The sequence below is a fragment of the Pyrgilauda ruficollis genome, unplaced genomic scaffold (assembly GCF_017590135.1).
Source record: "Pyrgilauda ruficollis isolate IOZ18807 unplaced genomic scaffold, ASM1759013v1 scaffold146, whole genome shotgun sequence".
Lineage (NCBI taxonomy): Eukaryota > Metazoa > Chordata > Aves > Passeriformes > Passeridae > Pyrgilauda > Pyrgilauda ruficollis.
Genome location: NW_024513210.1, coordinates 678,543 through 706,395, shown reverse-complemented (window position 1 = coordinate 706,395; position 27,853 = coordinate 678,543). Strand labels below are relative to the sequence as shown.

Genomic DNA, 27,853 nt, shown 5'->3' with positions numbered 1-27,853 from the left:
ACAGGGCCAAACAAAATCACTGCCTGGAATGCAGAGTCTGATGTAATACTTGGCTTAAAGTTGCTCCCATGACTCTCAGTTACACATGCAGATACAGTCACCCACATTACACAGCTACTTTTGTTGAGCAGTTTTGTGAAATCTGTCAAAAAATTCAATGCTATTCACACCAGTATCAGCAGAAGGCATTACATCACAGTAAGCACACTGGATCTCTGAAAGCCAGTGAGATTTTTAGGATGACAAAGACAATTACAGTTTTAAAACATAGAATGATGTTTATAAATATTTGATAGGAATGTCAAGGTCTCTGAAGTTGACCAGAGCTCATCAAGGACAGAAGTTTCAAAATCACATTGGTCAGCTACATACTTTTATGGCAGTGCTGCTGCTCTATGAACATTCTCAGCATGGTAATACAATTCTGCTGCCTGGGCATGCTCAGATACCACAACTAGCACATGTGCCATCCTTTGAGAATCTCTGAGTTAATACAGAATCTAGTCTGGCATCCATCCACTTTCATAAAACAACTCATCTAACCCAATTTCCCATCCTCTTTGTTAACTGTCCTACAGCTGTGGGCAGAAAAATTCCCCAGGGGCCTGCAGCCTGTTTATTTTCTCTTTCCTGACACTCACATAAAATATACCCTGGTTTCACGAGAGAAGGCACTGAAAGAGGAGGAAAATGCCTCCATTTTTGCTGACTAATAAGCATGCCTCTGATCAGATGTGGCCATCTTCCCAAGACATGGTGACGCAGTCATGAGCTGTGCTCCTACACTACCAGAAGTTCACTGGTGCCCACAGACTTCCTGTTCGTGGGCGCCGTGGTCAGATCAGAGCAGATGCACCACGACACACAGTCTGAGGGTGCTGCACTGAAGAAAAGATTACATCATGTGCAGCCTTGAAACACCCAGCGCTGTCCTCAAACAGGATAAGAACCTCACAGCAGTCGGTAAAAAGAAAAATGGTTCATACTTGAAAATCCCTAATTGAACTTAGTAAGTGGAAAATAGACTTAAGAGCTGAAAACAAGTTTTAATATCCCATGCCAATTACGAATTCTTGTGTATTATATTTTGTATTCACTAATTATAACCTCCAAGTGTTTTAAATGCACAAAACTCACAACCCCACCATCAACCCTGATGATGACTTCTACAACCTATAATAAGGATATGATATATGAAAAGAACCACCCTATTTTCTTGGTTTTACCATCTTTGCATTTCAGTGAACCTCCCCTTCTTTCTTGTAAGAACCTTGGGAGGCTATTAAATTAAAAGATAGGATGGCATGCATAATGACACTACATATTTTCAATTTTAAGTATTTCATATATTTGTTCCAGTTAGGTATCCATGGAATTATGATAATGTAAATAGACGAACTTAAGTTGAATTAGCAGATGTTATTTTGAAACAAGGGTACACAAACAGATCTGCAGCTTCATTTAATCTGAGAGCAGAGAACAAAAAGCAGATAAAGCCACTACATTATTTTAACCTATACAAATGCTGAAGATTAGTCTTTTTCTCTCTCTTTACACTCCTTCCCTTAAACAGAAAATGTCCATGCCCAAACTACTTTATTTCTTTCCACATTCTGCTACCTCTTCTCATTCATCAAAGGTTCATCAGTCTCATCTAATACATTTTAAGCTGGGTAGCTCAGGATGCTTTAACAAACACGAATTTGTCTGAGCTTGGCTGGATTCCCTCAACTGCACCCTCATCCACCAGTTGCGGATGACTGGTACTAGCCAACTGTAAAGCACTGTTCCTGAACAAGTAACAATTGTTAAAATAAAAAAATTAGAGTTTAGGCTACGTATTGTTCTGGGCTACTATCAAAGGAAGCACTCGCATGAAAATACAAAAGCAGGAAACAGTAAAAAAGTACACATTCCGTGGCACCAGCTCTTTGCCAGCTTCAGTCTTCACTGTGTACTGTATCACACCAATAAATAAAAGGTGCACTGTGAGCAGCTTTAAAGCAAAAACAAATGACAAAAAATCAAAACAAACCAAACAGCCACCCCACTACTCCAGAAAAAAAAATAAAAGAAAAACACAAAGCAGACTGAAGACTAAAGCACTAAACAATTGTGACAAGAAAAAACCTTAACAAAGGTCAGTGCTGTCCCCGAGACATTTTTATTTCAGCTGTCAGCTTTGAAAGCCAGATATATACAAATGTCAGTAAATGCAAAAGGTAAAAATCAGTACTGTTACACAGACATACTCACTCTTTCCAGAGATTCTTTCTTTTTTTTTGTTTAATTATAATAATTATTAATATTAATATAATTAATATAATTAATATTAATATTAGTATAATTATTAATTATAATAATAAATCACAAGGAAGAATACTAGTTTTTATAGCATGCTGATTTACTTACACAAAACCGCAAATTATTCATTTTAAGTTCACTCCTGGAGTCCTCCTCCTATCTTGCCTGCCTCTGGAATGACCCAAACAGCACCAAGGTATGGCTGGACAAAGAGCACACTTGACACCTCTGTGTGAGGCTCCCAGACAAAAATAAGCTCTTGGAAAATCCTTACTTTCCAGTAGGTGAACAGAACTTAAAATCACAAGGCACAAAACAGGCTTAAAGATGCATATTTCGAGTAACACTGTTCACAAGGCCTTAAGCTGAAATTGCAAAGCCACCATTAAAAATTTTAACAACAAAACAGTCAAGAGAAAAGCTCATGTCTTTACCAAGAGTTTGATGGGTGAAGGTGTGGGCGTTAACGTCTTTGAAATGGCTCTTCATGTCTCTGCTGACTTAGGGCAGCGGGTTTGCTGCAGAGCCCGGACACCTCGGCCCCTGAAACAGACAAGGGGCTGCACAAGCCCGAACTTCTGAGCTTTGGGGTACAACAGCGGGTTCAAGGGGCAATGTGCGGTAGGCAGTTCGGGAAGGCTGTACCTTCCTAATGCCTCAGCAACGGGGAAGGAAGAGGGAAACGTGCGGCCGGGAGTTCAGGATCAAGGGAGGCTGCGCCCTCCGAAACCTCGAGGGAAAAACCCCTGTGGGTGTGTGCCCCAGTGGGTCTCCCTTTATTCAAATAAAGCTGAAGGACTCCCCTGTATCCTTTTTGGACATAGACCTCTGGGATCTGTGGATTTTCCTGACATTGTGAGCAAAACGTACACGAGCTTCACCAAGCTCTTCCTGACTGTTCCTATATTCTTTTTGATATGCACAAAGCATGTAAGAAACAAGCAGGCAATGCTGTCAAAGAAGCATACAACACTTAAACATAAATTAGACACAGAAATACTATTTAGGCTAAAAATAAATCCCTGACGACAAGATAAACTAACTGTAGTCATTACATTTTTAAAAATATGCTTTTAAAAAAGAAAACACATTTTAAAATCAAACCATGACATCTAAAACTATCTAGTTTTCTGTTTTCACCTTGAATTGCGTCAATGCTTTCAAAAGATTACAAAAAGTATTTTGACAAAAATATACTCATCATGATACAAGTTCTGCTGAGTAATTGGCATTAACATACCTATTTTCAGCAGTTTCATATGACAATTCCATCACCGTTCAGCTTGTTTAGGCTGAGAACAATCCAAAATAACTATAGTGTCAACTCTCTGTGTGAGCATTCATTTCAGAGACAGAGCCTTTTGTGAAGCCTGATTATGCTTTAAGCTTACTTTCTTACCAAATTCAAACTAATTTTTTTTTTTCTAATAATTTTTCTGTAAGGAAAAGTCTGTGCTTTTGCAACTGCTCCAAACAAATCAGTGTTATCTGTCCTGGTCAGAGTCACAGGCACTGAATTCCATTTCTGTTCTTAGTCATGCATGGCTCACTCTCCATGCCCACAGCATTTCCCATCACTCTCAGCACTGCTAGCAATGCACAGTCAAGCCTGACCTAATGTGCTCCCCTGGAACAGAAGGCAAAAATAAACACACAAAGATGGGCCAAATGCTAGCAAGCCCGAGTTCAAATTTTACCCATCTTGCAGAGCATCAAATAGGCCACTTCAAAATGTTTGCAGCTTCATCTCCTCCCAGTCCATGTGACAGGCTCTTGTCAGTTCATGTGTCTTTCAATTTCCATCTGACTTTGTTGCCTGGCTTTATTACTGAATACCTTATCAAGCCCCAAACAGGTTTTATCCACTCTCAGTTCAATCTAATAATTGAATCAGGTACAGTTCTGTGATTTGCTTGATGCAGAACATTTAGAAGAAGTCTCCTGATGAGTTACTTCAGGATGTGAAAAACAAGGTTCACTCTCCTGGTAAAATTTACAAGCTTAATAAAGGACAATAGGATACAAAAATAAAGCAAAGTTAACAGCCAGGTGCTTGGCATTCAGCCAGGAGCACACCTGCTATTTCAGAGACACCCTTTACAGACCTTTTCTATTGCATCAGCCTATTGCACATTCATAAACAATGACGTGTATTTAAACTTTTCCCAAAACTAGTTTACATGTTCCAAGAATCATTTAGCATGGCTTCTCTTTCGAGAAGAGCATGCACGTTTCTTGGCTGTGGTTTTATTCCGTTTTTGTTATACCTCCAGCATGGGCTTTGGTCCATACTTTCTACAGAGGGTGGGTGCTGATAGTTGGCGTATCAGTAACAGGGGTTTTCATCATGCATTCATTGGGTATCATCCAACCAAGCAAGCAGCTGGATTATCACAAGTGCAACTGTATCAACTATTTCATTACTATGTCTCAGTTCAGTTAATAGCAGAAATAAAAACTGTATCTTTATAGCCAAGTTACCTTAACATTATACATATAGCATCCATTTTCATACTTGCAAAAAGCCGGTATTATAATATATATTTATAACAATGAGCCTCTGAAACCCACTACTGAGGGCAAACTGAGGAAATACAATAGGCTTTCCATCTCTCACATCTTGTGCTCTGTATAGCAATAGTGCATTTATGCCATAGTTTTTCCATTAATAATGCTGCTTTGTGTTAGCTGTCCTCAGATGTCGCACACCAAATCCTAGCTAGCCGACTAGTTGTTTTCAAACTCTCCTTTTTTCCTTCTTAAACATTGCTGGAGAGAGGACTTCACAAGAGGAAACATCCTACGATACTGGGTCAATGAATCTCCATGTCAGCCTGAGGGCAATACAGAGGCAGGCAGAGAAGGAACTGGCAGGATGGCAAAGATAAAGCAGCTGAGAAGCACAGTTCAGTCAGGAACAGCACGGGGCTGAGCACGAGCTGACAGCCCCCAGTACTGCCATGGCAGGAACACAAAGCAGGAGAGTGATTAATTAGCTTGACAAAAGGGAAAAAACCCAGGATTAACAGCTGTTGTTGACACCTACATGGATCCCCAAGTTTGTTTTTTTTTTTTTCAAAAACATTGAACTTGGCTTGGAAAATGGGCTTGGAAGAAACCTGGGCAGTGACTTCTACAATCGATAATGATACACTGCAAAAAAAGTATCAAGTGCATTAGGAATACACTTCTCTGCCTCTGCTAGGGGGAAACCTACCTTCCTGAGGGGCACTCAGCTGCTGGAAAATCCGCAGCAACTGAACCAAAGTGCCAAGAAACACATTAGTAGGGCGAAATTTGATATTGGCTCTGCAGAGGGCTGGCTGAAAAGCGTAGTGTTTTTTCCTCACTGGCATCTCTAACCTCTGTGATACTACAAATGCTTCTGCTAAGTGATAGCAGTATCCTTTTGTAAATGATGGGGAGGATTCCAGGGCTACTAGCAAGGAAAGTAATGCATTCCCACCTGTGCCCACATGAAGCCACAGATTTCTCTCCTACACTGAAAGAAACTGTTCAGGGATTACAAGAGCAATAATTTCATGCAATAGAAGAAAAAGCAAGAAAGAATCCACTGACAATCAAAGCTTTGGTACTCTGGTAAGATCAGTTCCTTAAGCTTCCTAAAGACAAAAAAAACCCTAACCATTCACAGCCTCTCTGAAGCTCAGCTGCATGAATGTGATATACACCAAGCAGAAATTAATAGCTGGGTCAACAATTTAAATGCAGCAGACAATAAATCAGAAATCAAAATGGATTAGAATTGAGTACACAGCACTCTCCAGGAAATGCTTAAGGTCTGGTAACAGTAAAAATGAAAACTACTGCTTTAAGAAATTTAGTTTAGTTCACAGCTGTACAATAGGCTTCCATAGGAACATGTACATAGACTATTTAAAATGAGGCTTTTTTATACCATCACAGAGAAGCAGACAACACAGTGCATGCAATAAAACAGATACCACAAATCAGCTCAGCCCAGAGAGATGGACCCTGCAATTTCTTTCAGGGGCTGCAATGCCCAAGAACTGCTCTGTGGGAGCCTGGTGATAGGCAATAAGGACAACAAGCTAAGTAAGAGCAGAAAATTGTGCTCCAACACATTCCTCCATGCCTTCTCTCACATGACAAACAAGTAAGAGCCTCAACCCATCTTTCAGAAGGAGATTCAGTTATAGGTGTGACTAAATACTCAAGTGAAAATCTTTCTCCATATTAAAAAACTTAAATAAAAATCCACCCATGGGAAAGTGCCACAAATCTGATATTCCAAGGGACCAGAAGCAATAATAAAACATGTTAATTAATGATGGGGACAAATATTCCAGGTTCAAGCAACCTGAGAAGAACCAGCGATTAACTAACAGTATCTCTGGGACAAATAATTTTCCTTTCCCCATAACTAATTTATCTTTTGCCAGTGGGGTGCTCCATACATGGAGATTTAACTTTATGGCACATTAAAGTTTAGCTGTATCATATTACTTAGTAACTTACAGGACAGGATCATTTACAATTTTGCCTCAAGGCCTCAGAATCCAGCTTAAAACTGAGACTCTGAAAATTAAACTACCCTGACCTGGCCAAATGCCAATCCCAAGGCCACTGCCCACAGCAACTTTCTTTTCCTCAGGCTACCTTAGCAGAACTTCTAATAATGTTCTTGAAGATGTGGTCTAACATTATTCATTTAATTAGACAAGCTCTTCTTATGACAAAGAACAGAGACTGATGCCAAGTACTCATTCAAATCAGACATGAACAACATGTTAGCCCAACTGTGGAACATCTGAGCACGTTTCACACATTTTACAAATATGTGCCTTTGGCACAACAGGGTCATCCAGTTATTTCTATGACTGTAAGTCAGCCGGTATAAGTTAACAAAACCTCTTCTCATACTTCTCTTTCTCGCCTTGCTTGCCTGATCTCATTTTGGATTAAATTTTACAGCCTGTATTTGTTCAGTAGGTCCCAGGTCCTCCCCTCTGTGCCTACTCTGCTGGGCACAGTATAAGGACCTTGAGAGCAATGACCCTGCTCCCAGTCCAACACAAACCACACAAACGAAGAACAGCCCTGTCCCAGTGAGGTACCCAGGATCGCCCCAGAAGGACTCACAGTCCATCACATGGGTAAGGCACAGTCACAACTTGCTGCCATACAACAGCACCTTAAACACTTAAAACTCATTACTCCATACATCCTGTATGTTAAAATGTCCATCTCAGCTAGAATGGCTGCCTGCCAAAAACAAGCCATCACAAAGCATCTCACACGCCCTTTTTGATTTCATTACACAACAGTGTTTTCCAGACATTTAAAAATCCCCACAGTATGTGCTGGTTTTTAGATATAGTTGAAGATTGTCTTCTCTTTTCAGTCTGTGTCTGAGTTCTCTACTGAGCAGTTTCCTACAATAGCTTTTGTAATACACTCTATTTAATTTTGAGTGATGAGTAGCAGCATTTCACTCAACTTCAATACCACACATCAGCAAGGCATTCAATGACTTTATTTTAACAACAATTTGTTGTTCATTCTAGAAATTCAAGTCTGGCAAGCTTTTTAATATGCATGAGTATGTTTCATAGAAAGCAAAAAGCCTGTTTCCCATTCTGCTCAGCATGTTCAAGTCCTATCTTCTTCGCAGAAGCAGACCACTTTGCAAGGAAAATCCTTGAATTAATACAAAAACGTATCTGAAATCCAGTAGCTAACACTGATAAGCAAGGTAAAAAAGCTGGGGTAATTTCTAAACCTCCATTAGAGATGGGATACTAATTTTTCAATTTGCTGTGAAACAGGTTTCAGACACATAATGGAAAGGGGGAAAATTGCATATTACCATGCATGCGAGAAAAATGTTTGCAATATCCTATTTATCTTCCCTCTCTAAGGGATGTGGATTCTTTTGTACTCCTTGATGATGTGAATCACAGGTCCGCATTCTGGGAATCAATCCTATTCCCATCTACCAGTGTAATATGATCATTTAGCATAATTAACACATGATATTTCATTACTGCCATGGACTTGGACCAGATCTGAAATGTAAATATTTGCCAAACTGTACATCCTAGTGCCCAGTGCTACACAATGGTGTAACTTAAGACACTCACTTGATTTGCTTTCTCTTCTGGGGGCAGAGTTAAGGCTGCTGTGGGAATTCTCACTTTCATAACATGAGGCAGCTTAAACATTATAGATGATGTTACATTAATTTCTGCAGTATCAAATTTTAAAGGTGTGGAAACAAGATGAAAGAGCTCACAATACAGCCATCATTTCAAGTGGCACTAGAATGAACAGAAAGAAAACTCCTGGAACAAATAACAACCATTTCAATCTTCCCCAACTATCTTTTCCCTAGTGCACTCAATCACCCAGCTCTCCTAGGACACAGTAATCAACAAACCACCATTCTGTGTGATTCAGAGCGTAGCACACATGCAAAAGGTAATCAGAAAAATCATTGCAGGATGCAAACACACAGCAGCCCTACAGAGAGACATTTTATGACTAAGCCAAGACTCTTTATAACAATCTTAAATTCTACAGCATGAAATTTCATAGCTTCTTTATCTTACATACTGCAACATTGTGTCTCATCTACTACAATACAGATGTTATCTGTGTCAATGCCTAACACCCCTCACCTATCTTTTCATTATTTGTCTTGCAACAGAAATATCAGGAAGCTATTCACATCTATGCTGGTTTGGGGTTAGTTTTCTTCACAGTGGCTGGTATGGGGCTGTGATTTAGATTTGTGCTGAACAGAGGATCGATAATATAGAGATGGTTTTGGTGGTGGTGAGCAGGGCTTACACAGAGCCAAGGCCTTTTCTGCTTCTTGTACTGCCACAACGAGGAAATTGGAAGTATGTGGGAAACTGGGAAGAGACACAGCTGGGACAGCTGACCCCAACTGACCAAAGGGATATTTCATATCATATAACACCATGCTCAGCATATCAAGTGAAGGAAGAAGGAGAAAGGGAGGAAGATTGGAGAGATGGCTTTTTTCTTCCCAAGTCACCATTACATGTGATGGGCCCTGCTCTTCTGGAGATGGCTGAACACCTGCCTGCCCATGGGAAGCAGTGATTTAATTCCTTGCTTTGCTTGTGCTTGTGGCTTAACCCATGAGTTTTCCAGCTTTTACCCTTCCAGTTCTCTCCCCAGTCCTGTTGGTGGGGAAGTGAGCGAGCAGCTGCATGGGGCCTGGCTGTTGGCTGGGGTTAAACCACAGCCACGTCCAACATCAAATGTACAGATTTTAAGCTAATTGTATACCTCCTATTACTGATTTGTCTCTTGAAAACACACAAGTCTACAAGTGAAATTTTCCACAGCAGTTAGACAACAGAACTATTGCCTTGACAGTGAAAACCGTCTCTGGATATTTCCCAGTTCTCTCTAAAATAAACAGCATCCCTAAGTCAGTGCATCTTTGCAGTATCCCCAAGACTGAGCCATTGAGCAGCATCACCTCTAATGATGATTTACACAAGAGTAAAGGACAGCTCCAGCATTCCTTTTTCATAGCCTCACCTAACATGTTCTTAGCTTTTCCCAGTTGCAAGGAAATTCTTTCCCTTCACAGACCACAATCTCTCATCACTCATCCCAAAATGTACAACAGTAGATATTCTTTGCCTGCAGCTGCCATGACAAGTTTTACACAGCAACGCAGAAGTATGAAACAGTTCTTGGCAAGCCAAGTACAAGAGTAGACTATTAGCTCTCTGTTCCTCTCACTGCTTGGATTTATCAAACTGCACTCCTTGCAGCCTTTGGCAGAACACATGGCATTCAGCAGAAAGGTGGGTCACCTTGCTTTCCCTAAAGGAGCAGAAGTTGCTTCTTATACTGTCAGAAACTTAATGAAAGGTAAGCAGTGCCGCATCTGCCACTCACTCCTAGCCAAGGCTAAAGCCCTGAAGAACACAGGGAATGTAAAAATACAAAGCAATGGGCCTGCAGCTGTAAGACACCTAACCCCAGGGTAGCCTTGGGTTCCTCCAAAATGAGTCTGTTTTTCTAAACCTGTTTATAGAAGTACCCTTGCACAAAAGGATACAACTTATGTGAACTAACAAAAAGTGTTTTCAGTAGGAACCTTGTTTCATTCTTCCCTGCTTCCTTTCCCTACAAATGTCACAGGTAAGAAAACAGAGGAAGAGGAATATTCACATATAATGAAGAGGATTATTGTCCTCCTCTGTTACATTTCCTTCAGTAATTATGGCATCACTTGGAGATGATCCCAACAACAACCATGTTACTCTGGTCTCTCTCAGCATTTGTGGCAAGAAAATAGCAGATTACAAAAAGGTTTTGTAAGGGCTCAGGGTTAGACCCACCCATCTTCCCTTAACGTCAATGTGAGCAGTATTAAAGATAAGGCTTAATGACTCCAAAAATCCTTCACTGAGATCTTACTTACTGAGGTAACTGGATGCACACCAAGGAAGAAGTCACAGACCAAACCTGGAAAAAAGAAGAAGAACAAAATTAATTTATTTGTCTTTTGCACCCACTTCCCACCACAAACACAATTAGCTTAGGACAGAAAGGAGAGATTCAGGGAGATTTAAAAAAACAAACAAGAAAAGGTATATCAAATTCCACCTGCTTCTGAGCAAAAGGAGTAAGTCTTAACAGTGGTCTCCAGGGCATAATATACTGATTTGATCTGGACTCAAGTTTAAATAATGGCAGTAGGCAAAATATTAAAATAGACTTACAGAAACTGAAGGGAAAATAGAGATCACAGGGGAAAGCAAAAGCTGTGTGTCTATTAAATCAGAATACTAGTCAAAAAATTCAGTGCTTCTGTCCCTTGGCATTTAGGTCCTACATCACCACCACGACTCCTGATGACCTGCTTACAGCAGCCAAAACAGAAATTAAGCAAGACCCTTCCTGATAAACTCTCCTCCAATAGCCTTGCTTTCTGACAGATGTCATCTTTGCTTCTAGTACAACATAGAGTCCTTTGCTTCTAGGCAGCTTGCTGAAGTCAAAACCACACAAAACCACACAACAGAAAGCACCCCACCATATCCTGGATTGTACCTACCCATGTAGTGTTGCTTCTAGTACAACATAGAGTCCTTTTCTTCTAGGACAACTGCTGAAGTCAAAACCACACAACAGAAAGCACCCCACCTTATCCAATTGATACTGGAGCTTTCAAGCCTGTAACAGCACCACCCCAGTGTTAGAAGGGTGCTACAGTTAGCAAAGTGAGACTAGGATTTCCTTCAACCACATGGAGGAAAGACATGGAACAGCACTATCTCCACTTTTTAAAAGCCCATCAATATTACTGCAGCTGCAAACAAAAAAAATAATTACAGACTTAAGTATTTTTTTAAATTTGTGATTATTCACCAAACTTGGTCAGTGGAAACAAAAAAAAAAAAAAAAAAAATTACAGACTTAAGTATTTTTTTTAAATTGTGATTATTCACCAGACTTGGTCAATGGAAAGGTTTCCATCATTCCACTGTAGTGGATTTTTAAATTCATGTTTTCTCTTTTCCTTCTTCACTATATCAAGTAAGACAATGAAACACTGCTATTGATTTCACAGTCTGTTTACTGATGTGCTTCAGCACATGGACACTTCAAGAGGTCATACATATCACTTCTATACATCTTCCTTAAAGTGAACTAAATACTATATGAACTCATCATAAATGTCACACTCCATAGCAAGCACTTGCAGGCATCCACCCAACCTAACCAGCTCCCCAGTGACACAGGTGACAACAATTTCAGCCACTGAAGTACTCATATTGAAGTCAGGGGTAGCTAAGCAATAATTAATAAATAATAATTTTTTGTTTTTTGTTTTTTGTAAATCAAGAATTAAATTAGCCAAGATTCCCACAGTTCCATTGTGTAGATGTGGGCTAGTTAGTCAAACTGCTGTCACACAAAACATGCTGTCAGCTACACTTAGAGATGAACTTTCTTTACCACTGATGTAAGCCAGTTATGAACACAGCACAATCTGTAGCAAAGGCAGAAATGCTCTGAGAGGAGCACTTCAAGTCACGTAATCCTGTAAAACAGGTAAGTCCTAGCCATGTCAGAGGTACACTGTCTGGCGTGACAAAAGCCAGCTCTATACAGTAAAATTAAGAAAGGAAAATGAAATGCCTGCAAGAAAACCGTTAAAGAGGTCTTGTTGGCCAAGGTAAACATTAATAATAAACTCAAAGGAACAAGACTCATCTGACAGACCAGAACTGGTGAGATGAAAACTCACAAACAGATATAACTGAATAGCTCAGTTCATACCCCCAGTGATTCACTACATGGGTAGGTACAAGATTGTTGCAGAAACTATGATGCAAGGAACAGCCACTCTGCAAATCCTTCCAAAACTTGTATCTTTCACTATGTTTTCTACAAGAGTAGGGAACTGTACTCAGCAGCCAGACAACCTGTTCAACCCACCGTTCACAGCAGAAGAAAGTAAGGAGACAAGTCTGCCTTCCAAAGCAGAAGTCCTATAACATGAGGCTAACAAAACCTAGAAGAAGAAAATTATGATCTTTTCTATTCTAGAAAGCTCAGTGACTGGTAGGCACTTATCTTCTGGCAACCTTTAGGTACATCACCACACCTTGTCCCCTAAATTAAAGCATTCTTGTCTTCCAGTTCCTCAAACCATGACCCCTGTTTACTTTTGTAAATAGGTGCTTTGGACCAGTGTCATCATCACAGGTTAAGTACCTACTTTGATTGTCCTTGACAATTTTGAGCTTGCCATGGGGATATTTTATACCTGAAGTATGAGTGCATTTTATTAATAAAATTAAAAGCTATAGCTCTAACCACTTACAGACCTTTGAAACAGAAATTGGGCTGTCCAGTGATACAAGCAGAAATAGTCTGGTAGTGACTTAAGAACACCACCAAGCAATGAACATCACTTCTCAGTATCTCTTAAAAGTAAGGGAGGGGGATGACTTAGCACCTTCAAAACAAACAAGGGTCTTAAGAAGATTTTGATAAATTAATTTCAAATTTTAAAAACAGAGGAACTAAATAGTACTTGCTAAAGCAGAAAGAAAGATTTCCTAAATGAAACAACATTTGTCTTTAAAGAGCTCTTTAAAAAGCAGTTCAGAAAAAACCAGCAACATATCTAAAAGACTTGGATCAGCTTTATTTCCTTTGTGTGGTTTAATGTAGAAGCAGCAAGGAAGAAATGGACTAAAGATAGCAAAACTGTTCTGTTCTTACCACAGAATGAACTTCCTCAGTTCTTTGAAGAGGAACTGATGGAGAACAGACTAAGAAGGAAGAACTGAAGATAGAGACTAAATAGCTGTGAAAACCAAGGTATGATGGAACACAAGCAGGACCTTTTGTTTTCATAAAAGAAAGCAAGATGCAATAGAGATTGGTTGGGTGTCCCTGGAGAGTAAGCAGGTGAAGATGGATTTTTCAGGGAAAACTGACTGCTTTAAGAAAGATGTCTTCAGAAATTATTTTAAGAAAAACAGAATGAAAAGGAGAGAGTTTCTTGTATAAGTCTTGAGAGGTACTTTGTGGTGACCATTCACCAGGAAAATGGTGTATCAACATAGAACTTGGAAAACTGAAAGCTATCCAGATGAATTTGCATTGGTGTGGGAACTTAAGACTCTGTTTTCATTTCCTCCTCCTGGTTCTCCCTAGAAAATCCCTTTTCTACTTCATGGTCCATTTTACTTTGCCTTCTATATAACTAGAATAGAGCACACATCCAAGAAGCTCCTGTCCTCAATGAAGTCTCTTCCTCTACAGATTGTCAAATCACTCTACAGATCACTGGTCCCAGCAATTACTTTTACCACAGCCTTCATATCCTAATCTCTGACCATATTCACCTGAAATACCATCCTCGGTCTTCCCACATGAAACAGGAGCAGTTTCAGTGTGTGGGATTTAGCTGATCTTCCATCCTGAGTAGGTGTGAGGGGAACATATTGGGAATTTTCCCAGAGTTGCAGTTCTTCCCCCTTGCTCTTCATCTTTGATGGCACCCAATAGCTCAGTATTAGGTGTCTGTGCTATTTATATCCTCCCTATAGATGCCTCTGCTGCTGTCCACAGTGTCCCAGGTTCTACAAATGTAAAGTCTTGCCAGTCCTGCTGCTTTCTCCACTGCTGGGAAACAGAGCAGCAAGAGCTTTTCTAACACTCAGAGCCACTGTTACTTGGCAAAACTTTGTGAGACAGCACAGCAGCACTGGAGAGATCCAAAAGCTCTGGTGTACAAAAGAAAATCAATTTATACTTGGAATGTTTCCTTTACAGGCTTTTAGGCCAGCCATTTAGGTTTTTATTTTACAAGGATACATGCTCCCATCTGCATGTTAGTACAGGTCTCCTCTACTGCCAGAACCATTATCCCATTCCCCTAATGGTATTTTGTCCACATGTATATAAATACATATAAACAATACTGTGCAGACTGTCCTCCAGTGGAAACAATGTACTAGACATTCTCAGAACATTGCTTTCAATCCTTCACAACTTCAACTGCCCTTTCTTCAAACAAAGTCAGGTAACAACCTTCATTCACATATGGTTACAGTCTTAAAATAAAATTGAATGAAAAGCTGATTTTGGGATAAGTATATATTTACAAAATCAAGGAACTGTTTAAAACAAAGCTGGATGAACATCCTGGCAGAACCACCTTACGCTGAACTGTATGCAGAGTCGTAGGTAAAAAACACCAGTAGAGAAACAGAAAGCAAAGTATGCTTTCAAAAGCATTCTTGAATTATTTAACCTTTAAAAACATGCAAATGAAAACAGAAAGTCTCCTTGCCTGTGCTCAACATGAGTTTGAAGTACAGCTGCAATCACCATAAATGTCATTGTCAGCATACTGCCATAAGGCACACGAGGAGACAGCACAGACTACCCAACTGCACAAGACAAGTCACTTGGGTTCCTCCCACCAGCGGCCTAAACCCAGGATTCTCCTCCAACTTCAAGCTTTGCCTCCCTCAATTCTTCAGGTCAAATGAGTGAAATTAAAGAGCACTATATACAGGAGAGTTCACAGAGCCCTGTGCTCTCTAAATTTGTATTGATCCCTGTTCCCTAGTACAGAATCTCAAAATTTTGAGCTAAGTCTCCTTCAAACCTGCTGACAGGGTGTGACATTTCAGCTCTCTGTTCAGTGTACCACCTCATCCTTCCTTTCCAGCCCTTCCTCCCAGGGGAGGGCTGCAGACTTCCTCTCCCTTAGCCTAGAGCCTCCTCAAGGCTCCTGCCTTCCCACCCACTCCCCCCTGAGCTCCTTCTCCAGTCCAGCCCTGCCTCCTGCCCAGACACACCACACATGGATAACACAGCTGCTGTGGTCCTGTGCCTGCATGAGGTTGAAATATTCCATCATACCCTCACTGTGAGCTTACACAGACCAATCCAAGCACTTGTAAATCAGTGAGGACAGCCCAGGGCGAAGGCAGCTCCACCTGAGCAATATCAGAGTAGAAACTAAAGCCCAGTTAACACAGTTCAGCTGATTCTAGAGACATACAGTGACTCAGCCCCAAAAATACCATCAGCTTTTTACTAGTTAATGCAGTTTGTTTCCCCTTTTGCACTCGTAGCAGGGTTCATGGAAATAAACACCCAGCTACTAGTCACTTCCACCTTCAGAAATATCAGGAATTAGACCAGCAAGACAGCATTTGCATTAGAAAGGAGAACTCTTACAGCAAAAGGGAAAAGCACTTTCAAAAAAATTTTAACAAATTTTCCTGTTATACCTTTTGGAACTTCAAATCATTTAAATGTATGTTACTGCTTCATGTTTATCATAATATTACAACATCATATTCACAACACTGTAAAGAAATGCTAAGCTTAATTAATACCTTTGTCCACTTAAAGGCTTACTGGAGCATATGCTTATGATTTAATCTGCCCTGTCTGCCCGGAGCTACCCCTACAACATGCCTGTCTGTTTTATACTCTTGATTTTAAAAGCTCTTCAACAAGAGAATTTTTTCGCCCCTCCTCGACAGGCAGTCTAACAGACTAATACATCCCACTGGCATCAAAACACAGCTCATGACTTACTCAGGATCCCACATTTCCTATCTGCTCTTTCTTCCTTGTGAAGCACAGTCAGATGCCTCCTTTCTTACTGGGCTTGCAGACAGTGACACCTTGCAGCAGCTGGGCTTTGCCCAAGGATCATGCCTCATTCTGCAAACTCTAGCCCTCAAGGTTTATTTTTTGACAGCAATAAATGCAAGGGTTTGGAATATCATCAGAAAACAGAGGGAAAGGTGAGGTAGGGCTTGAAAGGCATTTAAGGAACAGTGCTGTCCAGCTGTATTAACACTTAATTCACAGAGACATCACCTTCCCAGAAACACCTGTGCAATGAGGAAAGGATCCAGCACCTTTCACTGCAGAACAGAGTCCAGCCTCATGACAAACACACCACAGAAAACATGTCACTGAACCACAGAAAGTAACCCACAGGACAGACTTGATGGGGTTTTTTCCCCAGGAAACACAGCACTGACATTCAGCAATGCATGTTTCATTGAGGGAGGCTACAAGGAGCAGCAGAAAAAGCCTCTGGAAATCAGCTTTAGGAGATCAGGAGAGATGAAGAGGAAGGGCACTAGTGATATCTGTGGTCTCCAATAAAGTATCTTGTTAACACCTGAGTAAAATACACAAAAGTTTTTATCTTCCCAGCAAGTACTTCTCAAAATTAAATTCTAACATGCATTGCATTGAGCAAAGAGATGGCACTTCCTGAGCACATTCCTACTTTTCCACAATTTTACTGCCATGTAGGCAGGGAAGACAAATATCTATTTCTGATCCACTCACATTCTCTGGGTATTCCTAAGATGGCCTCACCAGGACTGACTCAATCCTAAGGTCTGTTAACAACCACAGCACAAATGGGGAAATGATCTGCTCGTCCTGGCATGTTTATTCTATTTTCTAGAGAGTCAAAGAAGACAACCCTCAGATAAGAGCTATTCCCTGGTCATACACTGTCTTTCCCCAAGCTCAGCACCATGCTTTATTGCCATCACACTTCCTACATGAAATTTGAAAGAGCATGATTTGATCCATTCCAGAATGCATCTTGAAGTGATGTTACACCAAAAAGGCACCTTGTACTTTGAGAATCACAGAAAAGGAAAGTGAGTTTACAAATACAAACCATTCCCCTACCCACACACACACCTCCCTAGCATAAGCTGTGAGCACACTGAGGAAAGCTTTTAATTTCTTTTAGCATCTTAGCAACACATCAGCATTCTAAAGCCTTCCTTCATTTCTTCATTTGGGGTATTTACAAGTACTGCCATTGTTTTACACATCTCCTTCCTTCTCAGACCAAATGGCTGCTTGATCTCAGGATCAGAGAATTCATCTTGGAGCAGGCCTCTGGGGGTTCCATCACGCTCTACCTTACACAGGGCCAGCTATGAGGTCCCAAAAAAATTTGGCTTAAATTTTTTTGGCCTTGAAAACCTGTGAGGACAGACATTGCACAAACCCCTCTGGGTAACTTGTTCCAGCATCTGACTGTCCTCCTTGTGGGAAATGACATCTATCTTGAACCTCATTTCAACTTTCCTTTGTTGTCCCTCATGCAGTCACCATACAACAAAGTGAAGAAGCTCTGTCTTCTTGAGAACCTCCTTCAAAGTACCAGGAGGTCTCTACAGGTCCCATCAAAGTTGGTTTTTTTTCTTCAAGCTGAACAACCTGAGTTTCCTCAGCATATGATCATCATGCTGTACCAGAGCACTGAAAGGCCTTTAAATGCTCACTTAGCCTCACATCCACCTCTGCCCATGGCATCAGGGACCCCATTTTAGTTCTGCCTGTGGCCTTTAGCTGTGTCCTTCCTCCAGCCACGTGTGTGAATCCTGGTCCTGGACCCCGCTGATGCAGACCCTGACCTGAGTTAATCACTTCCTTGGGTACTGGCTGCAGTCTTATTAAAATAGTCCTGAGTACTGTCAGCTGCCTTCACTTCCAGAGCACAACACTGGCTCATGCTCAGCCTCTTTAAAGCATTCTCATCTCTTTTTGTCATGCATCAGTAAATCTAGTGACATTCAACACACAAAACTAACGGGGCATCAGTCATTTGCAAACAGCACAATCCTGAAATATGATAAAAGGGAAAAACTGAGGTGGGTTTTCAATTGTAAAACCCAAGTATCTGGGGAATATTAACATACTACTTCTAAGATAAGCAGCCACTTCTGCTCCAGCTCTCTCAGAGTAACACCAAGACAAAGTCTTGGATTCTCTAGCAAAAACTTGCTAGTTTCACTTGTGACACAAATGTGAAAGTAACTCCTCCAGTCAGTGCTGCCGCCTCAGTGTTGGTTTGCTATTTTAATCTGGGCTCTTCCTGTGTTTCACTTTTCTATTGCAGTTTTTTAGTTTGTGTCTTTGGGGAGACAGGGGTTAAACACTAAAAATACACAGTTGTGATGGAAATACCCTCATGGACAGGCTGAGGTTTGGCATGCTTTGGAAGAAAATAACTTAAAATAGCACAGAAAGCAAAGACTGTGGGATATGCATCTCTGATAGCTACTTTCTGCTAAAATAACCAAAATAGCTAAGATAACACTGCCACTCACAGTTAACCCTCTATCCTGCTCAACAGAGATGAACAAGGCCATTCTAACCTCAGAGCTTTGCCTGAATAACACAAATAACATTGCATTTGTTATATTCTGACCCCAAGGTCTTCTTATGCAGCTTTTTTAATGAGAATTAGGTTTAAAGAAAGTGCAGGCACCAAAAACCAAGCATGCCACAATGCTTGGTTACATTACAAGCCCTGTTATAGAAAAGGCTTTTTCTGTAGGATTTGCAATTTGATCATCACAGGTCTAAAAATATGAAAGGGAAATATCTGGAGGCAGAAGCTATATTAGCTCCATCAGTTTTCATACTTGGAGCTCAGGAAAAATGCAAAATGGAAGCAAAGGACATAAAACTGCAAGGACAGATTTCTTCCCTGGTGTTCTCAACATCACATTGATAATTTATCTTTTGACATTCTAAAAGTTATTGAGTGCTAACTTTGGCCCCACATTCCATGCCAACACAACTCATGTGAATGCACACTTCAGTGGCTGCTATCCTTTGCAATTATACACCCTGGCTACAAAGCTTAACAAACAAACCATTAAAACAATTTGTGGCACCTGTTACTAACAACTTTGCTACAGGAACATGTTAAGTTCTGGCTTCCATAGGCAACGTTTAGGCCCATCTAGGAATGGGCCAAGAGCCCAAACAAACTCTGTGTTTTGACTCTTATGGCTGTTCTAGAGAATATTTAACTTCTACCCAGACATATCCCAGGTGATTTAAGGCCAAGTCTTAAAGCAAGTTCAGTGCGGTCAGGTAGGAAATTCAGGCGCCCCATTCCTGTGGCTCGAACTGCAGAACTATCCAGTGTAAAAGCACAGAACAAAAGAGTTGATAGAAGGATTAGGTAGAGAAATGTAGCTCACCCTTGCAGTCTAATTTTTTTTCTTAACACAGCATCCCACACCACAGGTCCTCCCCTGCCCATCAGAAAACCCTGGAGCTGAAGGCCCTCCCGAGAGGCAAACCTCACGGAGCTCCCACCTCCCACTAGTGACAGGCGGATATCCCAAGATTCAGCACGAAAACTTTCCAAAAGCTCGAACAGGAAAAGGCCACGCTGGAGTCAAGTTTTACATAAGAAGGGGGAAGGCAGGACCCGCTGGCACCGCGTCCGCGGGGGCTGCCGAGCGGAGCTGTCAGCCCCGGGCGGGCTGGCTCCCATCCCTCAGGGAGGCTCCCAGCCCCTCGCGCCCGCCGCACCTCGGGGGTGCGCAAGGCCACAGAGAGGCAGCCCCCGCCCGCCAGCAGCGCTGTCCCCGGGCGTTCTCCCGGGCGGCGGGGACAAATCCATCCCCAGCCGAAGCCATCCGCTCCCGTGCGGGATGGGCACCGCGGGCTCCCCGGCCGACAGCGGGACGGCGCACGCAGACGCCGCTGGGCTCGTCTCATCCCTCTGAACTAACTTTCCTGTTTCCGCAAAAATCACACAGGCACCGGAGGAGGGGGTGGGGGGGTTATTGTTTCCAGCAAACACTCCTCACCCCTATGAGCCACCCGCACCCCTCCCGCACCCCCATCCCGCCGGGATCCCGCCGCTGCCCAGCATCTCCGGCGGCCGGGCCGGCATCCCGCGACCCCCGTGACGGGCAGCCCCCGGCACCCCCGCCCCGGGCCGCCCCGCTCCTGGCACCTCCCCTCTCCCAGCGCCGGGAATCGCCCGCAGGTCCCCGCCGCCCCTCGCCCCCCGCGGCGCCGGGTCTCACCCGCGCGTCCCTGGGCCGGGCCGGATGGGGCCGAGTGCTGGGGGAGCGGCGGAGGTAGGGCAGGACACGGCCCCAGCTCCTGCCAGCGGAAACGGGAGGAGGGGCTCGGACCGGCGTTACCGAGCGGGGAGGAGCTGGGGGCGCTGCCCAGGGGAGGCTCCAGCCCCGCGGAGGAGGGAAGGGAGGGATGGAGGGGAGGGAGCGCTGCCGGCCCGCTCCTCCAGCACCCCACCCGCTCCGTCCTGCGCCCGCCGGAGCCCCTTTGGCAGAGCTCTGCCCGAAGCCCGCCCCGCTCCCTCTGCCGCCCGCGGTACCCTCCGAGAAACCCCTGGGTGGGCGCCAGGAGCACCCTCCCGGAGCTGGCGGGATGTGCCGGGGCGGGGGGCACCGACCGGCCCCGCTCAGCTGCCCTGCCCCGAGGGAGCCGCGGCTGGACGGCCCCTGCGGGCTCCGGTAGGCGGGGGTGTGCCCGTGCCCGAGCCCGAGCCCGCAGGCGGCCCGAGCGCAGCCCTGACCGCTGCTGCGAGCGGCAAACCGGCTGAGATGCTCGCTGGTCCGAAGCCCACCACAACTACCTATGTGTTGCTTTGGCTTCTAGCACAGGGGGAGAGCGTGTCTGAGTGCTCCCCCGAGCTTGCTGCGGTCGCAACAGGAGTTGTAGACAGGTGCGGGTCGGTCTCCTCTCCCAGATAACAAGTGACAGGACGAGAGGACACAGCATCAAACTGTGCCAGGTGAGGTTTAGATTGGATATTAGAAAATATTTCTTCGCTGAAAGGGTGTTCAAATATTGGAACAGGTTGCTCAGGGAAGTGGTCGAGTCACGATTCATGGAAGTATTAAAAAAAATGAGTATATATGGTGCTTAGAGACTTGTTTTAGTGGTGGACACGTCAGTCCTGGGTTTATGGCTGGACTCTTGGACATCTTTTCCAATCTTAATGATTCTTATCTGTGGTGTTATGAGAGACAGGGCATAAGGGAGATCTTCTGACATCATATAGAAAGTCCCCACCTTCCTTCCTTTGGGTGTCAGTGGAAGTGCAACAAAAACTGAACGAAGTAAATTTCAAACACTCTCTCCAGCAGAAGACTCTCTCAAGTTCTCTTAACAGAGCTGGGGCAGGTTTTGGCATGGACCACTAAGTGAAGTGTTATGTGCTGAGGAAACAACCTAGAACTGGGCCAGAGATGCCTACAGAAGTAGAGCAGTGCAGATATGGACATGGGCCTCCTCTGAGAGGAACTGTATTTTACAGCGTATGAAGAGCAACTCAAGGCTTTACCATAAATGTTTTTGCAGAAGGAAGATCTGTTTCACATTCCTAGGTCCCCTGTGTATTCTCATTTCCTTCTCTGGTACTGGTGCTGCTGTCACACTTCTCAGTTCAAGGGGATGTCCACATCAAATATATTCTCTTGTACTTTCCATCATGTCCTAAGTGGATTTTTACAAACTGCTTGGTTCAACAGACTTGGAGCATCCTGGTGGCAGTGCTGCCAGCAACACAGCTGTCATTTGCTGCATGTTTGTTTCTCTCCCTCCCAGAAAAGAAGCATGTGCTGCAGCTCTCTGTTCGTCATTTATTTACGTGCAGAAGTACACAAACATTGCTGTGTGTTACCTTAAAGCAAGCAATGAAGGAAATATGTCTTGCAATCAACAAGAGATCTGTGGAGAGAACTTCTTGTGGATCTTTGGTTCCAGACTCCAAGAAAGGTCCATCTTCTGGATGCTGTAGCTCTGACTTGCTGCTTGCTGCAACAAATCCCATTAGACCTGAGGACTGAAGGATCTTCATTCCAGAATTGATGCCAATCTTTAGTAACTTAAACTTTGGAAATAAACAACAACTTCCTGAAAGACAAGCGGCACAGGAAGTCAGCAGACAATGAGAACACATTTGACACTTTTGGTGGTGGTGTTATTGTTGGTTACTTGTTCACTCTAAAAGAGACAGCGTGATGTTGTGTTCTTTGCCTGTTGCATAAGCAAAGCAGCTTTTTACCCGGGTATATGGGATTTCTATAGTTCAAGTCAAAGTAAAAAAATCAATATGTGAAATCAAGTCATCATTTTATGTCTACTTTGGAAAAAAGGTAAAACGTGCACAGGGAAAAAAACCCATATATGTATGGGAGGTTTGTATGAACCTGATGATTTAGGGAAGAGCTTGAGGATCACTGTGAAACTAGGGAATGGAGTGGCTGGTACTGTAGATACACTCTGTACCAAGGAATCTGCATTTATCTGCAGGTCTCTTCTCAATTATGCCATCAAGTTTAGGAAAGTAGTCTGTTGGAACTGTGTTTCAGCTTCAACTAGCCATCTTCCACATGCAACCGAATCTAACGTGGGGGCACGTTATGTTGTTCATGCAGTGAGGAACAGGAGTTGCACCTCATCAGCATCTTCTCCCAGGCAACCAGCAAGAGGACAAGGCCACAGTCTTAAGCTGCACCAGGGGAAGTTTAGGCATTAGAAAAATGTTTTTCACAAAAAGAGTGGTTCAGCATTGGAACGGGCTGCCCAGGGAGGTGGTGGAGTCACCATCCCTGGAGGTGTTTAAAAAAAGTGGATGTGGCACTTAATGCCATACTTTAGTTGATAAGGTGGTGTTAGGTCATAGGTTGAACTTGACAATCTCAAAGGTCTTTTCCAACCTTAATTATTTTGTGCTTCTGTGTACCTGAATCCATGGCATCTGACCAGCAAACCTGAAGCTTCTGAGAACAGCTTTGAGTAGTTACGTTTGAGGCATCTAGAAAAGGATGCTTTCCAGTGTAATTCACAGGATGTACCCCCTCTACTGTAATAGCAAGTCTGTGGCTTTGGTCTCAGCCACCAATTTCAGATGAAATCATAATATGGCAACAGAGCTGAATGCTGTGGGGAAATTAAGGAGGTTGAAAATCAAAGTCTTTGCTTCTCTTTTTGGCAGAAAGAGATAATCCATCTAGACTTTCTAACTTTGCTTATATTCATGTTATTTCCATCGTTATTGCTGTATTTTGCACCTGAAGGAGATGAGGGAGGTGCTTTTCTCTAAAGATGCTGTATTAGTTTTTCTCAGAATGAGCACCAGTACTTTCTTGGCTCATGTAAGAGGCCAAAATTCTATGGCCTTTTAAATGAGAGGAGTCAAGGTTTGGAGTCTTGACTAATTGCTGAACCAGCAGGCAAACATGGCTTCCAGTGTAGATCTGGATCTGGAGTCCAAGGGGATTGGGACTGCACCACGGTCTGTGAGGTTACAGACAGAGCTGTGGTCAACCTAAGCTTCTGGCTAGCCTTCCCTCATAGAGAATAGCCCTGATCTTGCTGTTTCATTACAAGCATGCAAGTTGTCTGCTGCCTTCCTGCTTGGTTTTGATGGAGACTCTGCTTGCAGGATTGGTGAAACAGCATGACCTCCTGACAGCTTCTTGAAGGCTCAGCATGTGTTCTTCCTGCAGTTTCTACAGCTCTAGAGCAAGTTTGAGGGTGTTCTCACCTGTCTGAATTAGTTCTTATTCTTTGCTGTAACCACACAAGACCTTTAACTCCTTCATCTGGTCCAAGATGTCAAAGAAGCAAGACAAAAATGAGCTGGGTAATGGGGAAGAAAATGCCACTGGGAAACCATTGCACCATAGCATGTGTGTAATGCTCAAGGAAATAATGATCCTTGGGTCTAGATATTGAAGTAGAGATTTAAATTCAATCCCTACATCTGGCTCTAGGCCCACCTACATGTTTTCTTTGTTGGCAATGTCAGCTTAAGAAGTTCCCACCCCCTCACCACAAATACATGAATGAATTCAAATGAACTTGTCTTACCTGAAGTGTTCCTTTTTGCTTTGAAGTGCAGATGAAGGGAGGGCTCCTGACTTGCCTAGTTCTGTGTTGCTCAGACCCATGGTCTGTCTTATCTCAGAAGACTATCAGTAAGTGGAATAATTTTAGTAATTCAGTTTGACATGATTTCACAAGCAGATGTAGCTGCACAAATTAGGGCTGATAAACTGAAGCATGTACATTAGAAAAAAAGGGAATCAGTTAAACGAAAACTTTTTAAGTGCTTTGTTTTAAAGAAAACATGGATATTTAGATCTCTGTTTTGTCACTTTACCTTCTAAGGTCTCAGTGTTATGGCTGTAAAGTGACCAGAGGAATCAGCTTTCAATGTTTCATCCTTTGATTTTACAGCAAGTTAATAATTCTGGTATTTCTGCCCCAACAGAAATTAAACTTGTATCACTCTAATATCCGCATTTGTTGTCAGTTCTTTAGAGCTCAGTTTAGCCTTTCCTCTTGAAACTAGGCTTTTTTTACATATGCTATTTTGTGTTTGCTTTGCTTTATTTTTAGCAAAATTGCAGCTGGCTCTTAGTTCGATGCACTGTCTGGTTTCTTCTGGTGAAATTCCAAGAAAGGAAGCCTTGGGGACAGACAGCTACAGTCCTTCCAGTCTTTGAAGTTTTTTTGCGTGGATTTCACCCATTCTGCAAGGGGACAGAAGCCTTTTAGTCCAGATCAAGATTTCCAGTACTTCTTTTGCCTCTTAGCTTTACTAAATCTTCTTCATCTCTTGGCCTACATAAAAGTGAGCTCTCCCACACACACAATATTTCTTTTCCTTTCTCCACTGAGTTTCAAAGGCAGGTAGATGTCTCTTTCTAATGCTGGTTATTGATACCAGGGAGCTGTGAACTCCAAGAGCAAGCATAGAAAAAAATACTGCCGGAGAAAAATCTTCCACTGGTATTAGTTTGAAAATAAACCCTGAATAAATGTCCCAAAATCAACTGTGCAAAGATTTCCTCTGTTCCTCAGTCTGTTGGTTCATGTTTACTGCCTTGATAACATCCTATAACTTTGCTTAATGTGGTTTTATTAATGATCAACTAATGGACTAAGTGAACTTCTAGGGCTCATCTTCAGGGACTGACTTCCATAGGGTCTGCTGCTGTGGTGTAACCCGGCAGTGAAAGCATGCAAGGCACCAAGCTCATGTTTGCAGGAAAATACTAATACACATCATAAGGAATTTTCCATTGCTGGAGACTTTCTCTGCCCTTTCTCTGTACAGGCTTCAGTTCAAAATTGTTGTCTGCATTGGCCAAAAACACTTTTCCCAAGGATCAGTCTTTTTTTCTTATTAGCGAGGTTTTATTTGATTTGTTGCCTGCTCCACGCATGGTTCAGAGATCAGGAAGGAGATTGCACAGGGCTGAAGCAGGCAGGTGCATGCATCAGCAATGGACTGTAGACAGCTGGTGCCATTCATACCTATGTGGCCAGCTGGAGGAGCTGCCTGGTTTGCAGAGATGTAGTTAATTCAGTCCTGGGTGGCTTGGTCACCTGGCTGGGACAAGCAATAACACCCAATGGATGGGTGAGGGCAGCCTGTGCTCGCATGGATTTTTCATGTGTAGCACAGGACAGCAGGTATTTCAAGATGCTTTGTTTTCTAGGTGTTTAAAGTACTTGACTCGTCTTTCTCCAAGCTTGACTGATTCTGGTTACCAGCCATGCAGATCTTAAGGAAAGTTGTTGGCATCTGTGTGTCTGTATTAGTTTGGAAATCCATTCTTGAAGGTATTTCTTTGTCTTGGAGAGAGTAGGCAGAGCAGGAACTTGCTGTAGATTTTGCTTAATAGGTGCAAGCAAATTTTCTGTTCTTGACCATCCACTCTTGGCTCCTGCACAGAAAAGGTTAACAGCACTAGCTCTGCAAGGTCCTTAAAACTAGCCTCTGAGAACGCAGCATCTGCAAGACTGGGGGGAAAAAATATATGGAGCACTTTTCCCATAAAAGGGAAACCATCCTTCTCTAGTTGACTTCATGGCATCATCTTTGCTATCCTCCTTACCCTTGTCCTTTCCTTCACATGCTCCAAAGCATAGGGTATGCCTGGTGAAGACTCATCCTTGTCAGGGACCTCCCACGTGCAAATGGAAACCCACACTTTTACACTTACAACACATCAACTGGCATGCAGTTGCTTAATGAGGAAGTCAATTAGTCCCCCTTCCACATTAAATTGATTGTCCAGGCCACACGACTCTGCCTGGCCATCCAATAAATTTCCTGTTCACCCGCTGCCAGAGCATCATGCAATTGCCTCTTCCCTCAGAGCAACATGAATGGCTGCCTTTCCCCCACATCAGCAGCATTGTGGGGACCAAGATTATTGCCTCTCAGTGACTCCTCTCTGAATAGACAACCTCAGTTTACAAGTAAAGCAGAGAGGCTGTGTTTGATTGCCTTGGAAACACAGAAAGCTAAGCTGTTTTCACTCTTCCCTCTCATTCTTTTCCTCCAGTTTGCTCACCAAATGACATCCTGTGCAATACTTGTGCATCTCACTGTCTGCAACTAACAGGTGGAATAATTTGACCTCTGTAAATAATTATTTTGCTGGTGCACAAGAGCAGAGACTGGCTCACTGAGCACTGGTAGCTGTGCAGAGAGAACAGAAGCAAAAGCAGCAAGAATTATTTTAGTCTGTCAAGTCATCAGACTTGATACATAGGGAAACCTACTGGGCAAGACAACATGATTAACATACCTGATTTTCTAAGCATAATTTTATTTAAAATGCAAAAGAAAGATTGGTCTCTCACTCTCATGCATGAAAGTGAGGGAAGAAGAAACAAGCCTCTAACAGAGTGAGGCTGAATGAGCCTGTGACTGCACAAGTGCTGATGTGCACAGGCAGCTGTGCAGGATTTATGTGCAACCTCTACACACAGGCACATGACCATGTATGTCTAACTGACAGCTATATCAATGTATGGTAACCATGTCTGTGCATGTGTTGGCTTTCAAATCAATGTGTATGAGTGGACACACTCAGACCAGGTGTAGCATGAACACTTTCAACCTGTTCATGTATGATCAGAGTTGTGGAAGCTGCTGCCATTGCCACTGCCCCACCTGTATGCTCAGGTGCATATGCTCCTTTTATGTGTGTGATCACAGCCTGGGTGTGCACTGTGGGAACTGCTTTTCACAGGTTGCTGATTGTGGTGAGACCCAAAAGCACTCATTTGCCTGTTTCCTTGACTCCTCATTTGGCTGTTTCCTTGACTCCAAGTCTTTTTTCCATTTGCACAAACCTGGAGATGGAAACTTCACTCTATCAATCACAAACCAGCTCAGAGG

At 42.8% G+C, this 27,853-nt stretch overlaps 1 protein-coding gene across 2 annotated transcripts in view; it reads right to left on the bottom strand.

Annotated features, from left to right (window-relative positions):
* Positions 1-20,817, bottom strand: part of TSPAN9 (tetraspanin 9) — a 169,312-nt gene extending 148,495 nt beyond the window's left edge. Inside the window, exons 1-2 of one of the 2 annotated variants that reach the window (XM_041460596.1) lie at positions 20,703-20,817; positions 10,760-10,803 (exon numbers count right to left, since the gene is read on the bottom strand). The gene's annotated coding sequence lies outside the window, so the exon portion shown is untranslated. The remainder of the gene's footprint in view (positions 1-10,759; positions 10,804-20,702) is intronic. The other variant, XM_041460597.1, reaches the window with a different exon arrangement.
* Positions 20,818-27,853: the final 7,036 nt, after the last annotated feature.